Here is a 22,148-nt window from a genome sequence, read left to right on the forward strand (position 1 = left end):
GTTTTGCAAGCAACCTTTGGTCATAAGCAAAATCAGTACAAATTGTTTGAAAAGTCTTAACATGTGTTAGAGGATCACCTTTACCATTATAAAGCTCCAAATGCGGGATTTCAACATGTTTAGGAGGGATAGCTCGAACAATGTCAAGAGAAAGTGGGCTCGCAACATCAAATGTGGGCACACTAAACTTAGATTGATTCATAGACGCAATTTGTTGCTGTAAAGAGGAGACAGTTTGTGCAAGATTGTTAATGGTCGCTTCAGTCGAAGAGTTCATATTAGACGTGTTAGATTGTGATGGAGGTGTTATGTTATTGAAAGAAGGTAAAGAGTAAGGTGGTGGGACTCTATGATAATTAGTCATAGGAGATGATTAGACAGGAGGAACACTACAAGGAGGAATGGAATGGTTAAACGAATTGCCCCCTTGCGTCATGTTCATTTGTGAAGATGTAATAGGAACACTCATTGAAGGAATGAATGAAGAAATCGGATTGAATGAAGGAAGAGGGTTAATTGAAGAAGAGGGATTGCCCCCATGACTGGTGATCATAGGAGGAATGTCTTGTATAGAAGTAGCCATTATGTTTGATGTAAAGGTAGGTATGCTAGCAATAGAAGTCATCAAAGGAATAGAATGATTGACTTGAGTAGGAGGTTGTGTATAACCCAAATTTTCAGCACAACTCTTCATAGGCATCACATTCGAATCCACAATGTGTGCAATACCACGCAAAATATCAATTCCATTCTTATCACTTTGAAGCATATGTTTTAGACCCTCAATTAAAGGAAGAGCTTGACTATCAGGATACTCATGAGACATCCATTGGTAAAAATCGTCAAATTGGTTATCCAATTTCGAAAGTTGTTCTACAGAAACCTCATGGAGAGCTTCTTCATCATTAGGAGGATTAGAGGAATTACCCATGTCCTCGTTAAAAAGGCTATTCAAATTAGGTTCCATCTCCTCAGTAGTTAAACCTCGGAAAGACTTAATTCTACGGCTTCATCTAACAGGAATAGTGTAAGTAAGACTTATTGTTGTAAAACTCATGCACTAGAAAGAGAGAGAAGATTTTGAATTTAGAGGTAGCAATTTTTAGTAAAATCAGCCAATCTTCTGGATTTAAGCTGTTAAATGCAATCACGACAGTCTCCCGAAATTTCAGAAAAAATGTCCAGGACCGTGGCGCTCGGAGTGCAACACGGTCCTCGCAACTTTTTTTGAAATTTGCAGGGATGAAAGGTATGATGATTTTGAAGCTAATCTGAAAAAATTGAGTGATTTTACAATCTGTAGATAGGCCAAATTAAAGTTGCAAATTCAAAATTGAACCCTACCAAGATTGTCGAAAAATGCAAAATTTGAATTTTTGAAAAAGAGAGGGAAACTAAAATTTTGAATTTTATGATTTTAGAGGGAATGTCAAAAGCAATGCAAATTTTGAAATTTGAAAATTGACTCAATTTCACGCAAAATTCAATTTTGAAAGCGGAAATCAAAGTTGTTGTAATTAAGCATTTAATTTCAAAAGTCACAAATTGCAAGAATTTGAATAAAGCACTGAAATTTTTAATGAATGATAACACACTTTTCAGATTTAGGACAGTAAGAACACAATTTTGACACAAAATTTCAGTTTCGATGATTTTTAAATGTTTAGAAGCCTTAATCCAAGCAATCACAAGACCAACTTTGATTGTAATTTTGAAGGTGTTAAAATTGATAAAATCAGCCAAAATTCTGGATTTTAGTAGGAAAATACAGTAAGATCTCGCCCCCGAAATTTCGGAAAAAATGTCGGGGACGATGGCGCTCAGAGTGCACACGGTCCTCGCAACTTTTTTCCAAATTTTCAGGGATGAAAGATATTGTGATTTTATTGTGGAATCCAAAGTTACAGCTGATTTGGAGATGTTTTGATCAGTGAAATTGTCGGACAAAGGTTGAATCAAGAGGGTTTCAAAAATTAGGGTTTTGACACTTAACCACTTAATTTTCAAAATTAAAGCACAAATATGAATTGATAATTTGTAATAGAAGGGCAGATCTGAAACAAGCATTAACATTTAGACATTTCACAAGCTTAATTACTAAAAAGAAAATTTAGGGTTTTTATGCAATTAACCTCTAAAATTTTGCAAAAGATCAAACATGGAAATGCAATCAAGGAATCCAATTTTCAGATCTAACTATGAATAATCAGAAAGGATGTTCACGTCGGGTTCACCAAAATGTAAAGCGGAAAATCACGATCGAACCCTAGTTGCTCTCCCCTCTTCCAACTCCAAGGAGAGAGAAAGGAGATTCACTAGGGTTGATGGTTTTCACTTAGGGGAGAGACTTTACATTCAAAAGAGGGGTTGAAACCCACAAGATCCAATCCCACGCAATGCAAGATTGGATGCTAAATGCGTTTCAAGGGTTAAGACATCAAGGCTACCCTCTTTTGTAAAGAATGTAGATAGAATGATTAAGCTAGGAATGTATAGAAAGTGACAAAGATTCGCTTATAAACTGAGATAGGGATATAGGATGAAGCTGCGGACCTGGAATTAGCAGTAAAATGTCGATACGGCGCTGTCCTGCAAATTTGAGCAAAAGTTGTCGGGACGATGGCGCCCGAGCGCCACGGTCCTCCGAAAAATCCGCGAAACGAAGGGGGATCTGTTCGTCTCTGCACAAGGATTCCAGATCTTCAATTTCAGCCGCGTACCTGCAACCTACACACAGAAAAGCGAAGACGATTGGGGGGTTAGGGATTAGGGGTTTGCCTTTAGGTCAAACCCCGATTTTGGAATTAACCAAGAAATGAGCAAGTGCTGTAAATGTAAATGTCTGTAATGTAAAACAAGTACTAATACCTTGTTGTAAGGATGTTTGTATCCTTATGTGCGAAGGTATAGATATTGTATGTTGTATGTTGTAGCATGTAGTATGTGATCTCCTCTTCAATGGTTGAATCCTTGTCTTGAATGCAACACTTAGCCTTGAATGGAGACTTGAAATGATCAATTGCTTGAATGCTTGAGTATAATTTCCATGCCTTTTTCATCATATCGAATGAAAGAGGAAAATGTCATTTATATACTTGTCAATTAGGGCTGATAGACTGATTTTCCCGACCTTAGGCCAACCAGGAAAGATAATTTTCCAATTTGCAAACATAAAGACCCGAAGTCAAAAAGAGACCGGGCCCAAAATAGGACCCAGGGACTAGGGCGCTGGGCGCCATGGTCCTGGGGACCCAGGGTCCTGAAGGACTAGGGCGTTGGGCGCTCTGGTCCCACCTCCCGGGACAGTAGGGTGCAAAGGAGGTTCAGGCCAGGGTGCAAGAAAATGCAGTTTTTGGTGTCATAATCAGGTTTCGGGGTCTCCATTCAGGTTCCGTGTTGCGTCGCCATCGTGAAGACCGAAATGCAGTCGAAATTGCAAGTGTCACAATTTTAGGATGCTACATATACAAATACCAAGAGAGCCAAAAATGGCCAAAATCTGAAAGTACAATTTCTACTTACAATGGCATCAATCTGATAGCATCATGTGAAATTAGATGAAAAAATACACACTTTCAAATAAAACGGCACCTGAAAAGGAGGTCGTATGACCCCAAACGAAGCCTCTAAAGTTGCAAAAACTAGGATTACTTAGGTACAGTCACCAAAAACTGCATTTTCTAAAAAATCCGTGCATCAATATCAAAAAATTTCTTCACCACTATAGAGAGCACAAAATTCTAGCCCATTTCAAAAAAAATTGCTCGAAAAAATGAGCAAAAATGAGCAAGTTATGGCCATTTGAAGTTGAATTGCAAAATCAAAAATGCAAATGAGAGGGGCCTGCCAAATTTTTTTAAAATGTTGATGTGGCGCTGATGTCAGAAAGTCACTATGTTAAATTTGATGGCCATTTGACTATCACAGAAACTTTGCCTCTTTGCTGACTGGTCGTCCGTACTGTACGAACCGATGACGTGGCAGATGACTGTGCAGTACGGATGCTGACGCGGCACTATACGGGTGGCGTACAGAAAGCTGATTGTGTGAGCCACGTGGCATCCGTATGGATCTGACATGGTCGGTTTGTACTTGTGGGCCAATGGCCGCCTGCCACGTGGCGGGCGCGGGTCCTTCGGTCTAGGTGATTGCTGGCGGAGGGAGCTGCCGGAGCCGAGGGAAACCGGCGGCGGTGGGGGAGCTGAGGCACTCGAGCTGCAGTGGTGGTTGCAGGCGCCAAAGAGGAGGAGTGGGCGCCAGTGTCGGGAGGAGCCGGCGTGACGACAACGTCGGTGACGGAGTCTGGCAGTTAGCGAGAGAGTCCGACACGGGTCGTTCTGCGGCGGCATGGGTGTCGGTCTACGGCCGAGAAGCGGGGGAGGCGCCAGGAGGACCTGCGGGCAGCGGTGGCGATGGTGATCGGCGTGTGGATCGGGCTCTGCAACATGAGGTACTATGGGTACAACATGCGCAGACCTGCAAGTACGACAGGTCACGGGGGGGGGGGGGGGGGGTCTGCAGACCCCCAAAAAAAGAACTTTTTTTAATTTTTTTTTTATTTTTCAATTTTTTTTTTTTTCAAATTTTTTGATTTTTGATTTTTGATTTTTGAAAAATATTTTCAGAAAATGAAAATTTTTTTTTTTCGAAATCCATACAATACTAGCAAAATTGGCGAAAATTTTTTTCTCACCAAAATTGGCCAACTTTATAACCAAAATTCATGGAAACGGCCTTCTGGACTCAATGTCAGGGTCAGATCTGGTCTAGGATGCCTCCAAAAGATGTTTCTCCTTAGATCTGCCTCTTGACGTCCCAATAATGCCTCTTCAAGACGAATCAATGAAGCCCCAATGGCTTTGATACCATGTGAGATTTTGCCAAGATCAAGAGCTCAATGAAATGTACAAAATAGAGACACAATATAGGACAAGAATAAACTGTATTCTCATCAATAGAAAATGATCAATATCATAATTCAATAGTTACATACAATGTAGATGAGCTTGCTTATATAGGCAAAGCTAGGGATATGTGAGCACACAAACATGACATGTGGCTCAATAAGAAACAAGGGTAGGTAGGAAATAGGTGTGGGTAGGTAGGAGAAATAATATAATAGTCCACATGAGGTGGATCACCCACTGAATGTGGAGTGTAACAACAAGATCAACACCATAAAAGGTGGAATTTTTCCTACACACACTATCCCAATGTGGCACAAACACCCAAGTGTCTCATACCCAAACTACTATGAAATGCATTTCCTAAGTAAACTTAAGTAAAGTGTAATAATATCCATGATGAATAATTATTTACACCAACACTCCTTGTGCCATAAAAAGATTAATCTCGCTTTCTTCTTATCTACAACATCATCAGAGACACTCTCTTCATCTGTGTCATCATCTTCAAAGGTGTAAAGACTACTCTTGTTCCTAAAAAAATTTCTCCTTGGTTTGTAGGATTTCTTCATCTTTTCTCTGCCAAAAGGTTTCTTGTTTTTCTTCTCATCTTCATCTTCTTCACCATAGGGACATTTAGAAGCAAAATGTCCTATTTTACCACAGTTAAAGCTCTTGAAAGGTAGCTTGCCTTTGTACTTTCCTGAGACTCTTTTGAGTTTCCTAACAAAATTTGCTACAACATCATTAGAACCATTTTCATCCTCATTTGTGGCTTGTTCTTTTCCTTTCTATGTGGTGTTGAAAGCATCTTCTCTCTTTGAAGGTTCTACACCTATTGTTCTCATTTCATAGGTAGACAAAGAGGCAAACAATTAATCCATAGAGAAAGTCGTTAAGTCTTTAGCTTCCTCAATAGCTTAGACTTTTGTATCATACTTTGAAGTTAATGATCTCAAAACCTTTTTTGACAGTAACTCCATCCTTGACTTCCTCTCCAAGTCCTTTTATAGCACTCATAGTCTCATCCACTCTTTGCAGATAATTAGCTATCTTCTCTTCTTCTTTCATTTTTAGACTTTCATACTGAACTCTTAGATTTTGCAGTTTGGCTTCTTTAACTTTGACATCTCCTTCATATATCTTTTGTAGCTTGTCCCAAGTTTCTTTTGCTCATGTACAATGCATGACTTTGACAAATTGTGTATCTAATAGACCACTCAAGATTTCATTCTTATCTTTGCCATTGTTCTCATATTACCTTTTAGCATCAAGATCTGTAGGAGGAACTTTAGGGATAGAATAACCATTTTTCACTAACATAAAAACATCAAAGCCTAGGGAAGACAGGTAGGTTTCCATTCTTCTAATCTAGAAGGCATAGTTGGTGCCATCAAAGATAGGTGATTTAGAAGATGAGGATTCATTCCAAGCCATTGTGTTCACTAACCATAATCTACCCAAGCTAGAAAAATATTTTACTACAGTGGGGACCTATGCTCTGATGCCAATTGTTGAACACAAATGGACACTGAGAGGGGGGGATGAATCATTGTATTTTAAAACTTTAAGTTCAGTGTGCAGATTTTAGAAATGTGATGCAAACATAGATAGACACACACAATAGAACATCACATAACACCTGTTAGCAATAATCAAGAAGGAATACTGAGACAGGGGGGAGGGGGGGGTGAATCAGTCTTCACTGGGTCACAAAAAATTGAAATTAAAAATATAAATTGATAGAGTGTAGAAATAACAAAAAAGAAAATTAATAGCACAACAGACAACACCAAGATTTTTGATGTGGAAAACTCGATTGAGGGAAAAAACACAGTGGGAACCTACCCACAGTAAGATGATACTCTGCAGTAGTATGTGAAAATATTACAATGGGAAATGCACATGCATTTAGGCACACTTCCTAGAGCTCACTGCTCAAAAGATATATGCCCAGAAGGCTACAACCCTTAGGGAAGTCTCACTAACTTACCATATGATTCAAACTAGAATCTGCAAGGAATGAACTGCAATGATAGTATCTAAAAATACCTGATGATAGTACTGATTAAGCACAATTGTTTTTTCTACAACACCAATCTCACCTCAACACTTCACCGAATGATAAATATCTTGTTCACACAATCACCTCTCTCTAATAATGTAGACATAATACCGACACCTAAATTACATAAGCATCTCACCTATATATACATATCATCAACCTTGATAACAAGGTCAACTAAACCCTCAACCCTCAACTTATAATTACAAAAATTACATTGCACGATATAAAGATCAACCACCAAACCAATATTATGATTTAAATTACATAGAATGGACCTAATTCAAATTCCCAAATGATCACATCCACCGAAAAATCCTGCCAAGATCAACTGCAACACACTACACCACCAAAAATACTGCATAACACGAAAATCATCACCGGTTCATAAAAATCACCAAAAAGTTGTACAACAATCAATATGGATTGTGAAAACTAATGGGACATGACTAGGAAACACCAACAAGAATGTTAGAATCATCCGAAATAGTTGCACCAACTCCTCTTTTCAAATCTTCATTGGTCAATGTCTCAGAGCTCAAGAAAATAACTAATCAGCAACTGTCATGAGGAAAGATAACTTGTAGAGAACCAAATCACAAACCATCTAAAAGAAAGATACACAAGATCATCCCAAACAATAATCAAAAGTCTCAGCATAAGATCTAATCACACCAAAATATACTGGAGGGAATACCGTATTCTGCAAAATAGTGATCAACAAAACCAAACTACAAAACTAGATTAAAAATCTTCCCAAACTCACTGGAATAGACCATAGGAATATTTTGACATCAATGACAACAACATATCTTAGCAGTATCAATGATCAACCAAATCCAACAATATCCCAATAATCCAACAATCCCCCTTTGGCATTAGTGGCAACATATGAATGTGAAAAATAGTAAATGCAAAGCAAGAAGATATCACCATCAAACTCCCCCTAAGATCAAGATAGATAAATAAGTTTTTCACATGATCTCTCTCCCCCTTGAAAGTAATGCCAAAGATATCCAAAATAGAAAATCAAACTCTCAATACAGAATCATGAATCTGTCTCCCCCTGGGATACACAACAAAATCACCAGACTACTCCAGTAGAGGAGCAACACCAACTCATCAATCCTGATAAAAGAATAATGCTATGAATTCCACCAAATTGATGCAACTCAATGCATCTAATTCTCATTAGGAGGGATCAATACACCTAACTTGTCTCTCAAATAGACAAATGTATCTGTAAGAAAAGACTTGGTGAAAATATCAGCAATTTGTTCCTTAGTAGATACATATTCTAGCTTCACCTTCTCTTCACTGACTTGCTCTCTCAAGTAATTATATTTGATTGATATATGCTTAGTCTTTGAATGTTGCACCAGATTCTTTGACATGTTTATAGCACTGGAATTATCATAGTATATAACAATAGGATCATCATAAATAACTCTGATATCTATCAGTGTTTGCTTCATCCAAACTATCTAAGTGCATTTACTAGCAACAACAATGTATTCAACTTCAATAGTAGATAAAAATATCGAATCTTGTTTCTTGATAGCCCATGAAACCAACTTCTTACCTAAAAAGAATGCTCCACCAGTAGTACTCTTCCGGTCATCAACATCACCAACCCAATCTGCATCAATGTAAGCACACAACATGAAATCATCATTCTTTGGATACCATAAACCATAATCCTCAATTCCCTTTAGATATTTGAATATTATTTTAACAACAATGGCATGACTCTCCTTCACATCAACTTGATATCTAGCAACCATACACACAACATGCATAATGTCAGGCCTAGTCTAAGTGAGATATAATAGTCCACCAACCATAGATCTGTACAAACTCTGATTAGCTTTCAGCAATTCATCATTTTTAGACAATTTACAACCAATCACCATAGGAGTTCCAACTAGTTTGGAATCATCTAGTCCAAAATTCTTCAACAATTCCTTCACATACTTAGTTTGAGATATAAAGATACCTTTTCCTGTCTATGCAATCTGCAAACCTAAGAAAAATTTCATCTCACCAATCATAGACATCTCAAATTCTTTTTGCATAGCACTGGTAAACTTCATACTCATATCATCATAACAACCAAAGATAATTTCATCAACAAAGACTTCAACAATCAAAATATTATTATTTTCAATCTTAAAGTACAAATTACTATCAACAACACCTTTGATAAATCTCAATTTTAGCAAGTATTTGTCTAACCTAGCATACCAATCTCTAGGATCTTGTTTCAATCCATAAAGTGCTTTCTTCAACTTGCATACCATATCTCCATCATCTGACAATGAAAATCCACCAAGTTGTTCAATGTAAACTTCTTCTAGATCACCATTCAAAAATGTAGATTTGACATCCATCTGATATACCTTGAAATATTTAGAAGCAACATAAGCAAGCAACAATCTAACAACTTCAATTTTGGCAACTAGAGCAAAATTTTCTTCATAATCGATCCCTTCTTGCTATGAATATACTTTGCAGACCAGTCTGGCTTTATTTCTAACTACTTCACCACCCTCATTCAATTTGTTCCTAAAAACCCATTTAGTACCAATAACATTTTTATCCTTGGGTCTAGGCACAAGTTCCCAAGTGTTGTTCTTTTCAATTTGTTCTAACTCTTCTTCCATGGCTCTTATCTAGTTATCATCTTTATAGGCTTCAAAAACATCTTTAGGTTCAACTTTAGAAATTAAACATACTTCTTTTGTAGCTAACTTTCTTCTAGTCATCACAACTTTTTTCTTATCACCAATAATCTGATTCTCAAAATGATTTAGTTTGACATACCTTGGAGTCTTTTGATTGTTCTGATCCTTAGGTTCCTGCACATCATCACCAACAATAGAAACATCTAGATTAACAGTCTCTACCAAATCATTCTGGTTAGGCTCTTCAGGCTAAATAGGAGCTAAAACAACATGTTGACCTTCATCATAAGCTTTGATCTCCTTCCCAAGGTTTTCATCCACCTTCACATTTGCACTCTCAACTATCTTTTTTCAATCTCTTATTATAGCACTGGTAGGCTTTTCTATTTGTAGAATATCCTACAAAGATACCTTCATCACTTCTAGCATCAAAATTTCTAATATACTCATCTCTCTTGATATAACATTTGCTACCAAAAACTTTGAAATATTTCATAGTAGGAACATGACCAAACCAAAGCTCATAAGGGGTCTTACCCATATCACCTTTGATATGAACTCTATTTAATGTATAGACTACAATGCTAATAACTTGTCTCCAGTAGACCTTAGAAACATTTCTTTCAATCAACATGGTTCTTGCAACATCCAAAATAGTACGATTCTTCCTTTCAACAATCCCATTCTGTTGTGGGGTCCTAGGAAAAGATAGTTGTCGTTTGATTCCATGCATCTCACAAAAAGAATTTAACTCGCCAGAACAGAGTTCTCCACCTCTATAAGATCTCAAACACTTTAGCTTCAATCCAGACTCAGTTTCAAATTTAGCTTTGAATATCTTGAATTTCTCAAATGCTTTTGAATTCTCCTTCAAAAAGAAAACCCACATCATCTTAGAATAATCATCAATTAGCAGCATAAAGTATCTATCACCCTACAAACTTCTAACATTTGTAGGTCCACATTGTTAGACAGTTCAAATAACTGGAAGACAACTAAGAGGGAAGGGGTGAATTAGTTGTCACAGATTACCAGAACCCAAAACATTAATACCAAAAAAGTATTTAAACCAATTAAGCATAAACAATAATCACATAATAAGAACCATCCACATGACACCAAGATTTATATGTGGAAACCTCCATAAAGGGAAAAATCATGGTGGGAAGCCTACCCATAGTCACATAATACTTCTGCAATAAGTATGTGGATTACAATTGAGGGGCCTGCACTTGCAGGAAGGCCAACAACCTAGAGCACACTGCTCATCACAAAAGGAGCCTCACTGACTACATAGAAATCTATACTACAATCCAGAGAAGTGTTGAACTGCAAAAGATAGCATCTCCTATGCCTAAGTACAGTTCTGTTTAAGCTTAATACCGAAGGACTAAATCCTCTTACATAAACCCAATTTGAACTTCATTGATCGACCAAATCCTCTACCTGAATGATATTAAATTATTTGCACATTACATTCCTTGACCATGAATTCTAACCAAAACCATGATGATCTACAATGAGATCTTACATCTAAATATATACAAACCCTCAACCATAAACAATTAGGTTGACCAATAGACAATAAACTAGTTACATAATTACAAACCGTGTCACCCTTAGACCAAACAAATAATATCCAACACATAAGACATCCTGGAAATACATTGAGAGGTCCAATCCACACGTTACATAAAAGTTAGTCCATGACCTAGATCAACCAAGGCACAATATAGATCCAAACGCTACAACAATGATCTCCATCCACCAAGTCTTGAACATGATCACCAATAGCATCCTCAAACTTCACCAAAAGCTACACCAACATGACTTATGCAATTCATCAAATATCTTCATCAAAATCTGTGCTAGTGAAACCCTCGCTGGAGCCAGAAACTAAGCTTCTAAGCAAGCAGGATAGTATTTGATCACCAGACCAAAACAAACTTACCAAATATGAGTATAGGTATCATGAACAAGCCCATTCCATCACCAAACTATACTAGAGCCTACCGGATCATATCGGATCCAAATCAACTAGAATCCACTCAACTTACTAGGACAAGAAGGGTGCCAGTAAAGCATCCAAATAGCTAGTGTTGGCATCAATGACAAAACATCAATGCAACACTTAATCAATTCCACCAAATGGCCAACAATCTCCCCCTTTGGCATTGATGGCAACACTAGATGAGAAAAACATCTAAGTACCAAGAAATGCCAAACAAGTCTCTCCCAATGGAAGACAACCAACAAACTCCCACATATAGCTTTGAATGTCAATATCTCTCTCCTTTGACTTTTTCTTTTTCTTTCTTTGTCTTTTTCACATGAATATCTCTACCCCTTTGACATCAAATGCCATAAATCTGACAAAAATATAAAAGCAAAAACATAAAACATTGAATCAAAAAGCTGACTACTCCCCCTGGGCAGTAACATCCCACATCAGTGATGAAATGAATAGTATCTCTGATAATGCATGCTAGACTGATGCCAAACCGCATTAATCAAGTCTCTACCGGAGGGGCAAAAACTCCCAATCTATCTCTCAAGTACCAAAATGATTCCTTTGGTAAAGGTTTAGTGAAAATATATCCAATCTGCTCTTTAGTGTTCACATAAAGTAGTCTAACTTCATTTGCTTCCACCTTTTCCTATAAAAAGTTATACTTGATAGATACATGCTTTGTTTTAGAATGAAATACCAGATTCTTTGATATATCAATAGCAGTAGAGTTATCACAGTGAATAACTACCAGTGCATCACAATCTACCTTTATATCCTTCAACATTTGCTTCATCCATAAGACTTATGTACAGTTAGTACTAGCAGCAACAAACTCAATTTCAGTAGTAGATAAAGAAGTACATGACTGCTTCTTGCTGATCCATGAAACCAACTTCTATCCAAGAAAGAAAGCTCCATCATAAGTGCTTTTTCGGTCATCAACATCTCCAGCCCAATCAACATCAGTATATGCACATAAAGTAAAGTTATAATCGTTAGGGTACCACAAATCATATTCTAATGTACCTTGCAAGTATGTAAAAATCCTTTTCACCGCCATCTCATGATTTTCTCTAGGATCACTCTAAAATCTTGAAATACTACAAACAACATTCATAATGTTAGGCCTAGTCTAAGACAAATAAAGTAGACCTCCAATCATAGATTTATATCTTGTAGGATTTACCGATGCAGGAACATATTTTTTTGTCAATTTCTCACTTGTAACCATAGGAGTACTTACCAGTTTAGAATCTCCCATTCCAAATTTGTTCAACAATTCCTTAGCATATTTAGTTTGACAGATGAAAATACCTTTTTTAGTTTGAGTAATCTGCAAACCTAAGAAAAATTTCATCCCACCAATCATAGACATCTCAAATTCTTTCTCCATATTCTTAGAAAATTCTATGCATAACTTATCTTCACATCTAAAAATAATGTCATCAACAAATACTTCAATAATAAATATATCATCATCAGTGATTTTATAATATAAATTACAGTCAGCACTACCCTTACTAAAACCAAGCTTCAAAAGATATTTATCCAACCTTGCATACCAAGCTCTAGGTGCTTGTTTCGATCCATATAAAGCTTTCCTTAAAATGCAACCATATTTGTATCATATGATAGTGAAAAACCATAAGGTTGGTCAATATAAACTTCCTCATCAAGATCCCCATTCAAAAATGCACATTTAATATCCATCTGATAAACCTTGTAATTTTTATAAGTAGCATACGCAAGAAATAATCTTACAACTTCAATCCTAGCTACCAGTGCAAAAGTCTCTCCATAATCAATTCCTTCCTTTTGAGAATATCCTTTACAAACCAATCTAGCCTTATTCCTTATAACTTGACCATGCTCATTCAATTTAATCCTAAAAACCCATTTAGTTCCAATAACATTTTTATTTTTTGGTCGGGGAACCAAGGTCCATGTGTTATTTTTCTCAATTTGATCTAATTCTTCTTCCATAGCGTTCAACCAATATTCATCTTTACATACCTCAATTATTGATACCGGTTCAACATGTGAAATTAAACATACCTCATTAGTTTCTAGTCTTCTTCTTGTCATCACTCCATTGCTCTTATCACCAATGATCTGATCTTTTAAATGATTCAATCTCACATACCTAGGAGTCTTCTGGCTTTCTATTCCTCTTCCATGTTCTTAAGTTACTATGGAATTCTCTGATACTATCGAAGTAACTAGTTCAACACTCTATTCTGGTAAAGGTGCTACCAATTTAGATATAATCATTTCCACTGCCAGTTCCTTCTCATAAACTTTGATTTGACTTCTATTTAGGTCATCTACTTTGACATTAGCACTCTCCACAATTCTCTGCAATCTCTTATTATAACATCTATATGCTTTTCTTTCATTAGAATAACCAAGAAATATGCTTTCATCACATCTAGGATAAAATTTCCCAATGATATCATCTCTCTTGATATAACATTTACTACCAAAAAAATATGAAATACTTAACTGTAGGTGTATTGCCAAACCATAATTCATAAGGTGTCTTACCGATTTCTTCTTTGATATGTACTTTGTTGAATGTGTAAACTATTGTGCTCACTACTTCTCTCTAGCTTCCATCATCATTGTTCTAGCAGCATCCAAGATAGTTTTGTTCTTCCTTTCCACAACTCCATTATGCTGATTTGTCCGGGGAGAAGAAAATTATCTTCTTATAAGATGCTTTTCACAAAAGTTATTAAACTCACCGTATGTGAATTCTCCTCCATGATCTGACCTCAAACATTTAATCTTCAATCCTATCTCAGTTTCCACTTTAGCCTTAAAGATTTTAAACTTTTCAAATGCTTCAGAATTCTCCTTTAGAATAGTAACCCACATCATTCTAATATAATCATCAATGATTAGCATGAAATATCTATCACCTTGAAAACTTTTAACTCTAGCAAGGCCACACAAATCAGTATGAATAAGACCAAGAACATCATTTGATTTATCTTGTATATTCCTAAAAGAGGTTCTAACTTGTTTACCCATTTGACATTCTTTACATACCAAATTATAGGGCTTCATAATATAAGGTATATCCATAACTGCTTTAGTTGAATTGATCTTTACAATGCAATCAAAATTCACATGACACAACCTTTTATGCCATACCCAACTCTCATCAATCTATGTAATCAAACATGTCTTCTCACCGAAGTTCAAATGAAATATATTACCTTTTGTCTGTGCACCGGTTGCAATCTCTAAGACAGATCTGTTAATGATTTTGCATTTTCCATCCTTGAACTGTAATTGAAATCCCTTATCTACCAATTATCCTACACTCAAAAGATTATGCTTCAAACCTTCAACATAATAAACATTGCCAGTATTGTTCATACATGCCTTGTCATCTCCAAATCTAACTAGTCCACCATCAAATTCTTGTAAAGACAAAAACTTCCCTTTATCTCTAGTCATATGATGTGAACAACCACTATTAATTACCCATTCATCCTTGTCCTCAATTTTAGCAGCAAGTGCCTTCTCCTTAGGTACAATCTCTTCTAGTGCTGAATCATCTTCCTTGATAGTCAGGAATACCCATTCCTTCCAATTACTGGATCCAGTAGCAAAGTCTTATGTTGGTTCATCACCTGAATCAGTAATGCCTTCCTCATCTGCTATGTAGCATGGTTTGTCTCTATTTTTCTTGAATCTATACTTGTTCTAATATCCAAGATTAGGCTTAAATGATCTTTTAACTCTTTCTTCAAAACTTGAATTTCTTTTAGGACATCTAGAAGCAATATAAACAATCTTATTACATGCAAAAACTTTAAAAGGTGCCTTTCCTTCATACTTACTTCCTACCGGTCCTTTCGGTATTCTTCTAGCAAATAGTACTTCAAGTAGCTCAAACTTGTCATCTTCTCTCTTCATATCTTCTCTCTTTCTTGCTTTGCTATCTCTCTTCTTTCTCTTTCATATTTGGATATCCTGCACTCATGAGGATCATATTTCTACATATTGGATACCAATGTTGATGCTTTGAATGATATTTCAAACTTTCCATGTGATTCTCCAAATTTGCTCGGCTCAAATACAACAAGTTTCCCAACCAACATATCTCTTGTTACTATAGTTACACTCTGGATCTCATCAATAGCAGCAACCTAATATTTATAAGTAGGAGGCAAAGATCTCATCACCAAGGACAAGCTCCTTTACCTTATCCATGTATGAATGTATGTTTTCATCATCTCCCATCTTCAATGTCTCATACTTTCCTTTTAAACTCTGCAACTTAGCAACTTTCACTTGACTATCACCTTCATACATGATTTCAAGCTTCACCCAAATCTCATGTGCGGTCTGAAGTTCCATAACATTTGTCATTTCAGAATTAGTCAGGGCACTAAGAAATGCTTCCTTCAATCTGATGTTATATTCAGCTTCCTCAACCTCACCAGGAGTGGATGGTCCATTCTGAGGAACAATATAGGCATTCTTAGTAATCTTGATTAAATAATCCTCTCTAAGAAATTTCAAATGCACCTCCATCTGTCTCTTCCACATAGTATAGTTGCTTCCATCAAACCTCAGATAGTCCTTCTTGAAAAGAATACCTTGAGTTGCAATCCTGAATCTCCTAAAGCAATTAAGCTTCTACCAAAGGATCTATTAGATGGTTCAGATAAATGGAAGACAACTGAGAGGGGAGGGGGGGTTGAATAAGTTGTCACGGATTATCGAAAGCATTAGCAATTAAAATTTAATACCGGGACCTAAAACATTAATACCAGAATAGAAGATAAACCAATTAAGCATAAACAATAATCACAAAATAAATACCATCCACATGACACCAAGATTTGTATGTGGAAAACCCATTAAAGGAAAAAACCACAGTGGGAAGCCTACCCATAGTCAGATAATACTTTTGCAGTAAGTATGTGAATTACAATGAAGGGGTTTGCTCTTGTAGGAAGGCCAACAGCCTAGAACACACTTCTCATCACAAAAGGAGTCTCACTGACAACGTACAAATCCATACTACAATCTGGAGAAGTGTTGAACTGCAAAAGATAGCATCTCCTATACCAGAGTACAGCTCCGGTTAAGCTCAATACTAGAGGACTAAATCCTCTTACATAAACCCAATTCAATCTTTAATGATCAACCAAATCCTCTGCCTTAATGATATTACATTATTTGCACATTATATTCCTTGACCATGACCTCTTACATTCCTATCCACACGTTACATTAATGCTGACCCATAACCTAGATCATTCGGGACCAAGTGTAGGTCCACACGATTCAGCAATGATCTCCAAATGCCAAGTCTCAAACATGGTCACCAACAACATCCTGAAACTCCATCAAAAGTTGCACCAACACCACTTATGCAATTCATCAAAGATCTCCATCAAAAGCTCTGCCAGTGAAACACTCGTCGAAACTAGAAACCAAGCCACGAAGCAAGCAGGATAGCATCCAATCACTAGACCAAAACCAACTGATCAAATAAGAGTATAAGTATCATGAACAAGCCAATTCCATCACCGGATTATACCAGAGTTTACCGGATCATGCCAGATCTAAGTTAACCAGAAACTACTCATCCTACCGGGACCAGAAAGGTGTCGATAAAGCATCCAAATAGCTAGTGTTGACATCAATGACAAAACATCAATGCAACACATAGTCAATTCCACCAAATGGCCAACAATCTCCCCCTTTAACATTGATGGAAACACTAGATGTGAAAAAATCTAAGTACCAAGAAATGCCAAACAAGTCTCCCCTATGGAAGACAACCAACAATCATCTACATATATCTCTGAATATCAATATCTCTCCTATGTCTCCCCCATTGAACAATATCTCTCCCCCTTTCTTTTCTTTTTCACTTTCTTTATCTTTTTCACATCACTATCTCTCCCCTTTGACATCAATGCTAGAAATATGATAGAAATATCAAAGCAAAAACATAAGACTTTGAATCTCAAAGTTGACTACTCCCCCTGAGCAGTAGCATCCCACATTAGTGCCAAAATGAATAGTTTCTCAGATAATGTATGCTAGACTTATGCCAAATCGCATCAATCAAGTCTCTACTGGAGGGGCAAAAACCCCCAATCTATCTCTCAGGTACTCAAATGATCCATTTGATAAAGGTTTAGTAAAAATATCTGCAATTTGTTCTTTAGTGCTCACATAAACCAATCTAACTTCATTTGCTTCCACCTTCTCCTTTAAAAAGTTTTACTTGATAGATATGTGCTTTGTCTTAGAATGAAATAATAGATTCTTTGATATATCAATAACAATAGAGTTATCATAGTGAATAACTACCAGTGCATCACAAACCACCTTTATATCCTTCAATCTTTGCTTCATCCATAAAAATTGTGTACAGTTAGTAGCAGCATCAACATAATCATCTTTAGCAGTAGATAAAGAAGTACATGACTATTTCTTGCTGATCCATGAAACCAATTTCTTTCTAAGAAAGAACGCTCCATTGGAAGTACTTTTCCGGTCATCAACATCTCTAGCCCAATCAACATCTGTATATGCACATAATGTAAAGTTATCATCCTTAGGGTACCATAAGCCATATTCTGATGTACCTTGCAAGTATCTAAAAATCCTTTTCACGGCCACCTCATGATTTTCTCTAAGATCACTTTGAAATCTTGAATTATAAAAAGCATTCAAAATGTCTAGCCTAGTCTGAGTCAAATAAAGTAGACCTCCAATCATAGATTTGTATCTTGTAGGATTTACCAGTGTAGAAACATATTTTCTTGTCAATTTCTCACTTGTAACCATAGGTGTACTTACCGGTTTAGAATTTCTCATACCAAATTTCTTCAACAATTCCTTAGCATATTTAGTTTGACCGATAAAAATGCCTTTGTCTGTCTGAATAATCTGCAAACCTAAGAAAAATTTTATCTCACCAATCATAGACATCTCAAATTCTTTCTCCATATTATTAGAAAATTCTATGCATAATTTATCTTCACCTCCAAAAATAATGTCATCAACAAATACTTCAACAATAAGTATATCATCATCACTGATTTTATAATATAAATTATTGTCAGCATCGCCCTTAGTAAAACCAAGCTTCAAAAGATATTTATCCAACCTTGCATACCAAGATCTAGGTGCTTGTTTCAGTCCATATAAAGCTTTCCTTAACCTACAAACCATATCAGTATTATCTAATAGTGAAAAACCATCAGGTTTCTCAATATAAACTTCCTCATCAAGATCCCCATTCAAGAGTGCATATTTAACATCCATTTGATAAACCTTGTAGTTTTTGTAAGCAGCATAGGCAAGAAATAATCTTACAGCTTCAATCCTAGCTACCGGTGCAAAAGTCTCTCCATAATCAATTCCTTCCTTCTGAGAATATCCTTTACAAACCAATCTAGCCTTATTCCTTATAAATTTACCATCCTCATTCAATTTATTCCTAAAAACCCATTTAGTTCCAATAACATTTTTATTTTTAGGCCCGGGAACCAAAGTCCATGTGTTATTTTTCTCAATCTGATCTAATTCTTCTTCCATAGCTTTTAACCAACATTCATCTTTACATGCCTCAATTACTGATACTGGTTTAACTTGTGAAATTAAACATACCTCATTAGTTGTCAGTCTTCTTCTTGTCATCACTCCATTTCTCTTATCCCCAATGATTTGATCTTCAGAATGATTTAGTCTCACAAACCTAGGAGTCTTCTGACTCTCTATTCTTCTTCCCTGTTCTTTAGTTACTATAGAATTCTCTGATGTTGTCAAAGTAACTAGTTCAACTCTATGTTCTAGTAAAGGTGCTACCGGTTTAGATAAAATCATTTCCACTGCCACTTCCTTCTCATAAAATTTGATTTGACTTTTATTTAGCTCATCTACTTTAACATTGGCACTCTCCACAATTCTCTACAATCTCTTATTATAACATCTATATGCTTTTCTTTCATTAGAATAACCAAGAAGTATGCCTTCATCACTTCTAGGATCAAATTTCCCAATAGTATCATCTATCCTGATATAACATTTAATACCAAAATTTTTGAAATACTTAACTGTAGGTGTATTTACAAACCATAATTCATAAGGTGTCTTACCAGTTTCTCCTTTGATATGTACTCTATTGAATGTATAAACCGCTATACTCACTACTTCTCTCCAGTAGATATGAGGTAGATTAGCTTCCATCATCATTGTTCTAGCAACATCCAAGATAGTTCTATTTTTCCATTCCACAACTCCATTTTGCTGAGGTGTTCGGGGAGCAGAAAATTGTCTTCTTATACCATGCTTGTCATAAAAGTTATTAAACTCACCAGATGTGAATTCTCTACCATGATCTAATCTCAAACATTTAATCTTCAATCCTATCTCAGTTTCCACTTTAGCCTTAAATATTTTAAACTCTTCAAATGCTTCATATTTTTCTCTCAAAAAAGTAACCCACATCATTCTAGAATAATCATCAATGATTAGCATGAAATATCTATCACCTTGAAAACTTTTAACTCTAGCAGGGCCACACAAATCAGTATGAATAAGATCAATAACATCATTTGATTTATCTTGTATACTCCTACAAGAGGTTCTAACCTGTTTACCTATTTGACATTCTTTACATACTGGATTATAGGGCTTCATAATCTTAGGTATATCTCTAACAACCTTAGTTGAATTGATCTTCACAATGCAATCAAAATTCACATGACACGGCCTTTTATGCCATAGCCAACTCTCATCAGTCTGTGTAATCAAACATGTCTTCTCATCAAAGTTCAAATGAAATATGTTGCATTTTGTCTGTGTACTGGTTGCAATCTATAAGACAAATCTGTTAATGATTTTGCATTTTCCATCCTTGAATTGTAATTGAAATCCCTTATCTACCAATTATCCTACACTCAAAAGATTATGCTTCAAACCTTCAACATAATAAACATTTCCAGTATTGTTCTTACCATCCAATGATATAGTTCCTTCTCATACATGCCTTGTCATCTCCAAATCTAACTAGTCCACCATCAAATTCTTGTAAAGATAGAAACTTCCCTTTATCTCTAGTCAAATGATGTGAACAACCACTGTTAATTACCCATTCATCCTTGTCCTCAATTTTAGTAGCAAGTGCCTTCTCCTTAGGTACATTCTCTTCTAGTGCCGGATCAACTTCCTTGATAGTCAGGAATACCCATTCCTTCCCATTGTTGGATCCAATAGCAAAGTCTTTTGTCGGTTTGTCACCTAAATCAGTAATGTCTTCCTCATCTGCTATGTAGCATGGTTTGTCTCTGTTTTTCTTGAATCTATACTTGTTCTGATATCCAAGATTAGGCTTAAATGATCTTTTAACTCTTTCTTCAAAACTCGAATTTTTTTCAGGACATCTAGAAGCAATATGACCAATCTTATTACATGCAAAAACTTTAAAAGGTGCCTTTCCTTCATACTTACTTCCTATTGGTCCTTTCGGTATTGTTCTAGCAAATATTGCTTCAACTAGCTCAAACTCATCATCTTCTCTCTTTATATCTTGTAATTCTTTTGCATACAAAGCTTTCCAGTCTTGCTTATCGATTGTAGATGTAGATGCATGAAAATAAGGTTCAGTCTTCATAGCTCCAGAAGGTCCAAATTCCTCAAGCTCAAAAGCAAATAGTTTCCCAACCAAAGTATCTCTATTGACAAATGTATTAGCCATTGTTTTTAATTCATTAATAGCAATAGCCTTTATTTTGTAAGCCAGCGGTAGGGCTCTCAGGACTTTAGAAACAATTTCATCTTCACTTAGAGTTCCACCACAACATTGAATTCTCATGACAATCTCATTTACCCTTTCCAAGAATGCAATAATCCTTTCATTTTCTTCCATCTTCAGGTTTTCATTTCTCTCTCGGTAACCATCAAGTTTAGCAATCTTCACTATAGGGTCACCTTCATTAAGAGTCTACAACTTATCCCATATAGCCTTTCTAGATGATTTGTCTGTTAATCCCATTATTTGCTAATCAGAAAGTGCACACAAGAGGGCTTCTCTTTCTCTACAATCATTCTCAAGCTCCTTATCCAAGTTTGTTGGAGGAGGATTTCCAGATCCTAGATTAAAGGGTGTGGCACCATTCTGTGTGATCTCCCAAATCTCCTTGCCAAGACATCTCAGATGAGTCTCCATCTGAATCTTCCATACTGTATAGTATGTTCCTTCAAGCCTCAGTATATCCCTTTGAAAGATATCTCCAAAATAATTGGATGAACTTGAACTGTTAGTCAGCATAGGATCTTCCTCAAGTGGTTAAGCTTTCTATAGAGAGGACCAAAGCTCTAATACCAATTATTAGATAGTTTAGATAACTGGAAGACAACTGAGAGGGGGGGGGGTGAATTAGTTGTCATAAATTACCAGAAGCATTAGCAATTACACTTTAATACAGGAACCTAAAACAATA

Source organism: Cryptomeria japonica, chromosome 6 (genome assembly GCF_030272615.1).
Source record: "Cryptomeria japonica chromosome 6, Sugi_1.0, whole genome shotgun sequence".
NCBI lineage: Eukaryota > Viridiplantae > Streptophyta > Pinopsida > Cupressales > Cupressaceae > Cryptomeria > Cryptomeria japonica.